The 9,336-nt window shown below is 36.4% G+C and overlaps 11 non-coding genes across 11 annotated transcripts; 1 reads left to right on the top strand and 10 right to left on the bottom strand.

Moving 5' to 3' along the window:
• Positions 1-5,720: 5,720 nt before the first annotated feature.
• Positions 5,721-5,792, bottom strand: Trnav-uac. Its single transcript has one exon. It is a non-coding gene; the product is annotated as a tRNA-Val (tRNA).
• A 165-nt stretch (positions 5,793-5,957) lies between these two features.
• Positions 5,958-6,030, bottom strand: Trnav-uac. Its single transcript has one exon. It is a non-coding gene; the product is annotated as a tRNA-Val (tRNA).
• Positions 6,031-6,368: 338 nt separating this feature from the next.
• Positions 6,369-6,441, bottom strand: Trnav-aac. Its single transcript has one exon. It is a non-coding gene; the product is annotated as a tRNA-Val (tRNA).
• A 338-nt stretch (positions 6,442-6,779) lies between these two features.
• On the bottom strand, positions 6,780-6,852 carry Trnav-aac. Its single transcript has one exon. It is a non-coding gene; the product is annotated as a tRNA-Val (tRNA).
• Positions 6,853-6,981: 129 nt separating this feature from the next.
• Trnav-uac lies at positions 6,982-7,054 on the bottom strand. The gene has a single exon. It is a non-coding gene; the product is annotated as a tRNA-Val (tRNA).
• A 329-nt stretch (positions 7,055-7,383) lies between these two features.
• Positions 7,384-7,456, bottom strand: Trnav-aac. Its single transcript has one exon. It is a non-coding gene; the product is annotated as a tRNA-Val (tRNA).
• Positions 7,457-7,621: 165 nt separating this feature from the next.
• Positions 7,622-7,694, bottom strand: Trnav-aac. The gene has a single exon. It is a non-coding gene; the product is annotated as a tRNA-Val (tRNA).
• Positions 7,695-7,859: 165 nt separating this feature from the next.
• Trnav-cac lies at positions 7,860-7,932 on the bottom strand. Its single transcript has one exon. It is a non-coding gene; the product is annotated as a tRNA-Val (tRNA).
• A 236-nt stretch (positions 7,933-8,168) lies between these two features.
• On the bottom strand, positions 8,169-8,241 carry Trnav-cac. The gene has a single exon. It is a non-coding gene; the product is annotated as a tRNA-Val (tRNA).
• A 166-nt stretch (positions 8,242-8,407) lies between these two features.
• On the bottom strand, positions 8,408-8,480 carry Trnav-cac. The gene has a single exon. It is a non-coding gene; the product is annotated as a tRNA-Val (tRNA).
• A 531-nt stretch (positions 8,481-9,011) lies between these two features.
• Trnav-aac lies at positions 9,012-9,084 on the top strand. Its single transcript has one exon. It is a non-coding gene; the product is annotated as a tRNA-Val (tRNA).
• The last annotated feature ends 252 nt before the right edge of the window (positions 9,085-9,336 follow it).

Below are 9,336 nucleotides of genomic sequence, written 5' to 3'. Positions count from 1 at the left end.
GCTCTGCGATTGGAGAGTCAACAGCAGATGCAAGAACACTAGCTTAAATAATCGAGTGACATGGATTTTTGTGATACTGAAAGTGTAATTAGTGTAGAAAATGAATCATTAGTAGTTGTGATTTGAACATTAAGAATAGTGTTAATGTTAATTATAAATATAATATCAACGATGTAAGTGCATAGATAATAAAAGGGAAACGTTAGAACAAAAGGAAACAAAGGGGAAAACAGTAATTAGCGTCAAATAATAGTGATACAACTGGATAACAAAGATCTAATAAGTGATAACAATATAAACGATCAAATAAATCAGATGAAGAGTTAATCCATTAAATAATTTGATACGTTTCGAAGGTTGCGATATGGGCCCTTACACTATATTTGTTGAATCCAAGGACAAAATATAGGCCGACTACACCCGATGGCCTTGGGAAAAATCATACATAATGCAGGGGCATATTTCAAATTTGGTTTGACAGAAGTTTCGGTTATAGGAAAAATAAAGTAAAGATGGAATTTAAAAGCGCCAGGGTGGCGAACAAAATTCTAGATGACAAATTTTAGAAAAAATAATCTGAAGGCATACATCCCAAAATACTACTTGCAAGGCATGGCATAATTTTGATGTGGATGCGAATCTCTCAGAACAAGAAATTATAAACGCCATTGAAACAGACATTCCGGTTATAGACGTGGTATGTTTAAGACCGAAAATAATAATACAATAAAATACTCATCACAATGTGTCAAATTAACGTTTAGGGGCACAATTTTACCGAATAAGGTAGCTATACATTCGGTAAAATGTGAGGTTCGACCGTTTGTACAGAAAGTGGTCCAATGCTACAAATGCTGTCGTTCAATCACGTTAAGGACCAATGTAGAGGAAAAGAGAGATGTATGAAATGTTCCGGAGAACATAATGCGAAATATGTATAGCATCCAAATTTCTATGTGCGTTGTGCAATGGGGATCACCCTGCAAATGATAAAGAATGCACGGTATTTATTAAAATAAAAAAATTAAAGAAATTATGGCTTGGCAGAATCTAGCATACCATGAAGCCAGAAATATATTATATAAAGACAGCTATGCAAACAAGTCAAAAGCCGGATTCAGTTTCACGGGCAAAGATAAAGAATTTCCAGGTTTGTATGCAAACCTGCATCTAGTACAGACAGCAAGATAACTAAAAATAGGTTCGACGCCCTTTCTGATTTAGAGGAGGAGGAGCAACCGGAATTTTAAATCCGACAACCTTTCATAAACCTAAAAGAGCGACTTACAAAATTACCAAAAGCAATACTCCATTCAATTCTGGATCCTCAATAAAAAACAGTCAGTGAAGGAACCTGTATCAAATAGAATAACAAAACCGAATTTAACCTCAACCCAAGAAAAAGGTTAAAACCGAGCGTGGAACGTGAATCTGCAATAGTCGAAAATAATAGCAATGTTCAACAAGATGGTTCATTAAATTTCTTAAACGAATTCATTGAAAAAATTAAACATATATACATTCCTAGTAGCGCTGAACATTATAACCTGTTGTCAGAGAATACTAAACAAAATGATGAGGTCCAAAGTTGGACCCGACAAACAAGTTTGATTTGGCTGTGAGCACAGTATATTCGTATGGAAGCTTAAAATATATTAGTGATAATAACTTAAAAAAAAATAATAATATAATGCTAAAAATTATTCAAATCAATATCAGATCTGTTTTTTTCAAATAAGCTGCATCTAGAATCCTATTTAAACACCAACCATATAGATATCGTAATATTATCTGAAACATGGCTCAAAGATAATAATAGATTTCAGATATCTGGATACGCCTTTATATCAAAAAATAGGGAAGATGGTTATGGAGGAGTTGGAATACTTATCCACCGAAGATACCAATACCAATTTCAGACGTTAATTTAAAACAGTTTCATTACCAATAAAATTCAGATTTGTGGAATTAAGCTGGCCATACATAACATAACACTTAATATTGTGGCGATTTATTGTGCCCCCGGCACAAGACAGGAACGGAATATTGGGTGTCGCTATTCCAGGAACTAAATCAACCGTTAATACTAGCAGGGGACTGTAATGCTCACCACATAAGTTTTGGAGGGTTAAAAAACAATAATGCAGGCATAAATCTTAGTGAAGCCATAAACTCAGAGGGTTTATGTCTTATGAATGACGGAACACCTACAATGATAAGAAGACACGATAGGAATCCTTCCCGCGGTAGACTTAACAATATGCAGCCCATCAGTGATGATTAGGGCTGAATGGAGTGTATTAAATGAAACTCTAGGGTCTGATCATTTAGCAATTAGTATTAATGTTAAATTAGGCAATGATAATAAGTTTAAATACAATCATAGTCCAGTAAACAGATATCGGTGGAAAATTAAAGATGCAGATTGGTCAGGTTATGCGCAAACTGTAGACAGAATGTTGTCGAATACTAATCTCAACTCTAATCCGATGATTTCCTATTCCAAGTTTATTGAATGCATTAATAATGCAGCACTAATGAATATTCCAAAAACAAATCCGTATTTGGGTACGAAATATAGAAATAAATCAAATCCTTGGTGGGACGAGGAGTGCAACAAAGTGAAGAAAATAAAATCGGAAGCAATTAAGAAATACAAAGAAATACCAAACATAGACAATTATATAAAATACAAGCGAGCGGTAGCTAAGTGTCGATTTGTATTTAAAAAGAAAAAATACGATAAATGGACAGAGTTTTGTAACTCTTTCTCCAGAGACATGTCTTCACAACAAATCTGGCACCATATAAAGGTCATGAAAAATGGAGCCACTCGAACCAATGCATTTCCTAATAACTTAGCTGATCAGTTTCTTAACTCACTTACTCCGGATACGGTAATTAATGACGTCAACATACAGGACATGGAAAAAAATGACGAATTAGAAGGTCCCTTTACCATTGATGAATTACATTTGGCACTAAAAAGGAATAGTAATACTGCGCCGGGTAATGACAATATACATTACCCCATGCTAAGTAACCTATCAGATAAGGGAAAAAAAATTCTACTGAAGGTCTTCAACGACATCTGGACTAAAGAGATTGCTGTAAAAAGACTGGAGGACATATATCACAATACCAGTTCTAAAGCCTAATAAGGATGCAACAAAAATAGAATCATATCGGCCGATTTCTCTAGCGTCATGTATGTCCAAAACATTCGAACGCTTAATGAAAAGAAGAATCGAGTGGTGGCTCGAGAATAAGAAGAAATTGCCAAGTTACATGCAAGGTTTCAGAAACAAAAGAGGCACGTATGATGTTCTAACTAGTTTCGTCTATGAAATTCACAACAACCTGGCCAAGAAAAATTGTGTATTGACTATCAACTTGGATTTGGAGAACGCATACAACAGGGTTCAAATACCGATTTTAATAAACATTCTATATGAATTAAAACTCCCTAAGAGATTTATTGTTCACATTTATCACTTATTGAAAGATCGAAAATTAGTCCTCAGATGTAAAGATACACATTATGGGCCACGGTATATGTCGGAAGGCTTACCTCAGGGTTCTGTCCTTAGCCCCTTGTTGTTCAACGTATACACGGCACACCTTCAAAATGAGATTGGCCAGGACGCTCGGATCATGCAATATGCAGATGATCTAATATTATCACATAGTGGAGTGTCATTAAATGATGTGACCAAAAAAATGGATCAGACCATGACGTCATTTGGAAAATGGACCACATCACTGGGATTTTCAATCTCCGAGAATAAAAGTGCAGTATCGTTTTTCACCAGACAAAGGAATTCTATTGCGATGGAGTCAATAAAATTAGGTAGATACACCTTAAAAATACAAGCTACCACAAAATGTCTGGGTTTGACTATAGATAACAAATTACGATGGGGTCCACATTTGGAAAATCTGTCAAGAAAATGTGAAGATGCATTAAATATCTTGAGAGTATTAAATCACATGATGTATGGCGCTGACGTGAAGGTTGCAATCAGGATATATAAACAGCTTATATTATCTAAACTTGATTATGGCTGCTTCATTTATGGGGATGCAAGTAAAAATCTACTACGCAAACTGGATACCCTGCAAAATAAAGCTATAAGGTATTGCCTGGGAGTTTTGCGTTCAACGCCCATTAACGCCTTACATGTGGAAGCACACATAATGCCTCTGCATTTGAGGAGGAAACTGTTAGCAACGAAATTCGTTATTGACAGAATAAGGTCCAACAACGTAGAGGTGATACAAAAATTAGTAGTGCTAACAACTGTCAGAACAGACAATATTGGCAGAATAAGAAGAAACCTATACTTATGTCAGTGATCTCCGAAACTGAATACAAATGCAAGCCATTAGAAGAACAAAACAAAGCAACAAAATTCTACTTCAACTATGAAATCACGACTACAAACCTTCAAAATATCATACAGACGGAATTTTGTAATATATATAGCAGTCCAATTGATTGGGGTATAGATTAGAAATTGAAGATAAAATTAAAAACACGTTTCCGGACTTCGAGGTTTTCTTCACAGATGGTTCAAAAGGTCCTGAGGGCGTAGGTGCTTGCATCTATCATCAGAACACTAACTTATATACTAAATATAAGTTAGATATAAATGCGTCGATTTATACAGCTGAAATGTACGCCATAAACAAATGTATTCGGAACATCGCCTCACTTAGCTTGGAGAAAGCCGTTGTATTCAGTGATAGCCGATCATCCTTAGAGAGCCTGCTATCTATAGGCAGGGACCCAAGTTTTTTAGTGTTAGATACTCTTAATCATATACATAACATACTCTCGAAAAGAAAATCCGTTTACTTAATTTGGATCAAGAGTCATATTGGAGTAACAGGGAATGAAGCTGCTGACAAAGGAGCAAAAGATGCAATAAACACGGGTATAATCGTAGAAGATGGAATATCCCACCAAGATATCAAAAACCTCTTTAAGGCAAAGATATACAAGGAGTGGCAATTGGAATTCCAAGAGTCAAGTCGTGAAAAAGGACAGTTTTTATGCAGCCATACAAGAACAAATTCCTATCAGACCATGGTTCGACAAATTTACGAGGAGTCGTCATTTTTACTGCATTTTTAATCGTCTGAGAACCAATCACACCTTTACGCCTTTCCACTTGAATAGGATCGGAATTAACATCAATCCGTATTGTCATTGTCTTGGCGAAGCAAATAATGCAGATGCCAATCACCTAATTATGGAGTGTAGACATATGGAGGAAAAAAGAGAAAAACTATGGAATAAATTAACAAAACTGAGGATCCCACTTCCCACAAACCTGAGACTGATGTTGGCAGACACTGTAACTTATGATGCTATATACGAGTATATATGTGAAACTAGATTAATGGTATAGAGATTCAACATGTGTAATTAAAATTAGGTGTATATGTATATTGATGTGTCTTTGTGTATGTATATGCGTGTATATATATATATATATGTGTATATATATATATATATGTAGGTGTGTGAATGAGTATGTATGCATGTGGATTTATATATATATATATGTATATTAGTCTTAATTTTTGTAGATGTGAAATTCTGTAGACAATGGCCAATGTACAAGCTTACAAAGCCAATAAAAAATAAATAAAAAAAAAAAAAAAACCATCAAAACTCTTTATTTGTTTTGATAAATATAAAGTATTTCATTAGATGATTCCGGCCGGGATTGAACCGGCGGCTTCCGCGCGTAAGGCAGATGTGAAAACCACTACACCACGAAACCTACAAAAATAAAACGCATTTGTAGCACTCATCGCCAATATTTAATAAAAGCTTAGAATAAATATTGAAGACTTCGATGTATGATTCATCGTGAGATTGCACCGACAGTCAATAGACCACCAAAAGCCTTTATTGGTTTTGAATAAATGTAGAGGATTCCATTAGATGATTCCGGCCGGGATCGAACCGGCGGCCTTCTGCGTGTAAAGCAGATGTGATAACCACTACACCACGGAACCTACAAAAATAAACCGCATTTGTAGCACGCATCGCCAATATTTAATAAAGGCTTTGAATAAATATCGAAGACTTCGATGTATGATTCATCGCGAGATTGCACCGACAGTCAATAAACCACCAAAAGCCTTTATTGGATTTGAATAAATATAGAGGATTTTATTATATGATTCCGACCGGGATCAAACAGGCGGCCTACACCATGGAACCTACAAAAATAAATTTCATTTGCAGCAATATTGAGGACATCGATGTAAGATTCATCATGAGATTGCACCGACAATGAATAAACCACCAAAACCCTTTATTCGTTTTGATAAATATAGAGGATTTCATTAGATGATTCCGGCCGGGATCGAACCGGCGGCATTCTGCGTGTTAAGCAAATGTGATAACCACTACACCACGGAACCTACAAAAATAAAACGCATTTGTAGCACGCATCGCCAATATTTAATAAAAGCTTTGAATAAATATTGAAGACTTCGATGTATGATTCATCGTGAGATTGCACCGACAGTCAATAAACCACCAAAAGCCTTTATTGGATTTGAATAAATATAGAAGATTTTATTATATGATTCCGGCCGGGATCAAACAGGCGGCCTACACCATGGAACCTACAAAAATAAATCTCATTTGCAGCAATATTGAGGACATCGCTGTAAGATTCATCATGAGATTGCACCGACAATCAATAAACCACCAACACCCTTTATTCGCTTTGATGAATATACAGGATTTCATTAGATGATTTCGGCCGGGTTCGAACCGGCGGCCTTCTGCGTGTTAAGCAGATGTGATAACCACTACACCACAAAACCTACAAAAATAAATCCCATTTGCAGCAATATTGATAACTTCGATATAAGATTTATCATGAGATTGCACCGACAATCAATAAATCACCAAAACCCTTTATTCGTTTGATAAATATAGAGGATTTCATTAGTTGATTCCGGCCGGGTTCGAACCGGCGACCTTCTGCGTGTAAAGCAGATGTGACAACCACTACACCACGGAACCTACAAAAATAAATTGCATTTGCAGCACGCATCGCCAATATTTAATAAAAGATCAGAATAAACCGACAGTCAATAAACCACCAAAATCCTTAATTGGATTTCAATAATTATAAAGGATTTCATTAGACAATTCCGCCTGGGATCGAACCGGCGGCCTTCTGCGTGTTAGGCAAATGTGATAACAACTACACCACGAAACCTACAGAAATAAAATGCATTTGCAGTAATATTGAGGACATCGATGTAAGATTCATCATGAGATTGCACCAACAATAAATAAGCCACCAAAACCCTTTATTCGTTTTGATAAATATGGAGGATTTCATTATATGATTCCGGCCGGGATCGAACCGGCGGCCTTCTGCGTGTTAAGCAGATGAGATAACAACTACACCACGGAACCTACAAAAATGAAACGCATTTGTAGCGCGCATCGCCAATATTTAATGAAAGCTCAGAATAAATATTGAAGACTTTGATGTATAATTTATCATGGTATTGCAACGACAATTAATAAACCACCAAAACCCTTTATTGGCTTTGAATAAATATATAGGACTTCATTAGATGATTCCGACCGGGATCGAACCGGCGGCGTTCTGCGTGTTAGGCAGATGAGATAACCACTACACCACGGAACCTACAAAAATGAAACGCTTTTGCAGCACTCATTGCCAATATTTAATAAAAGCTTAAAATAAATATTGAGAACTTTGATGTATGATTTATCATGGGATTGCACCGACAATCATTAAACCACCAAAACCCTTCATTGGTTTTGAATAAATACAAAGGATTTTACTACATGATTCCGGCCGGGATCGAACCGGCGGCCTTCTGCGTGTGAAGCAGATGCGATAGCCACTACACCACGGAACCTACAAAAATTAAACGCATTTGCTGCACGCATCGCCAATATTTATTAAAAGCTCAGAATAATTATTGAGGACTTTGATGTATGATTTATCATCGTATTATTTCATTAGATGATTCTGGCCGGGATCGAACCGGCGGCCTTCTATATGATTTACGATTCATCATAGGATTGCACCGACAATCAATAAACCACCAAAAACCTTTATTCGTTTTGAATAAACATAGAGGATTACATTAGATGATTCCGGCCGAGATCGAACCTGCGGCCTTCTGCGTGTGAAGCAGATGTGATAACCACTACACCACAGAACCTACAAAAATAGAAAGCATTTGTAGCACACATCGCCAATATTTAATAAAAGCTTAGAATAAATATTGAAAACTTTGATGTATGATTTATCATGGGATTGCACCGACAATCAATAAACCACCAAAAACCTTTATTCGTTTTGAACAAAATATAGAGGATTACATTAGATGATTCCGGCCGGGACCGAACCGGCGGCCTTCTGCGTGTGAAGCAGATGCGATAACCACTACACCACGGAAACTACAAAAATAAAACGCATTTGCAGCACGCATTGCAAATATTTATTAAAAACTTAGAATAATTATTGAGGACTTTGATGTATGATTTATCATCGTCTTGCAACGACAATCAATAAACCACCAAAACCCTCTATTGGCTTTGAATAAATATATAGGATTTCATTAGATGATTCTGGCCGGGCTCGAACCGGCGGCCTTCTGTATGATTTATGATTCATCATGGGATTGCACCGACAATCAATAAACCACCAAAAACCTTTTTTCGTTTTGAATAAATATAGAGGATTACATTAGATGATTCCGGCCGAGATCGAACCGGACCAGTTGTGATAACCACTACACCACGGAACCTATAAAAATAAATCGCATTTGCAGCACGCATCGTCAATATTTAATAAAAGCTTAAAATAATGAAGACTTCGATGTATGATTCATCGTGGGATTGCACCGATAGCCAATAAACCACCAAAATTCATTTGTTTGGAATAAATACAAAGGATTTCATTAGATGATTCCGGCCGGTATCGAACCGGCGTTCCGTGGTGTAGTGGTTATCACATCTGCTTAACACGCAGAAGGGCGCCGGTTCGATCCCGGCCGGTATCATCTAATGTAATCCTCTATATTTATTCAAAACGAATAAAGGTTTTTGGTGGTTTATTGATTGTCGGTGCAATCCCATGATGAATCATAAATCATACAGAAGACCGCCGGTTCGATCCCGGCCGAAATCATGTAATGAAATCCTCTGTATTTATTCAAAACCAATAAACGGTTTTGGTGGTAAATTGATTTGTCGGTGCAATCCCATGATAAATCATACATCAAAGTTTTCAATATTTATTCTAAAATTTCATT

This window comes from Ctenocephalides felis, unplaced genomic scaffold, assembly GCF_003426905.1.
Source record: "Ctenocephalides felis isolate EL2017-DRISC unplaced genomic scaffold, ASM342690v1 CF-g0.4_SCAFFOLD_00845, whole genome shotgun sequence".
Classification (NCBI taxonomy): Eukaryota; Metazoa; Arthropoda; class Insecta; order Siphonaptera; family Pulicidae; genus Ctenocephalides; species Ctenocephalides felis.
The sequence above is the reverse complement of the archived record's forward strand: the minus strand, read 5'-3'. Positions and strand labels throughout refer to the sequence as shown.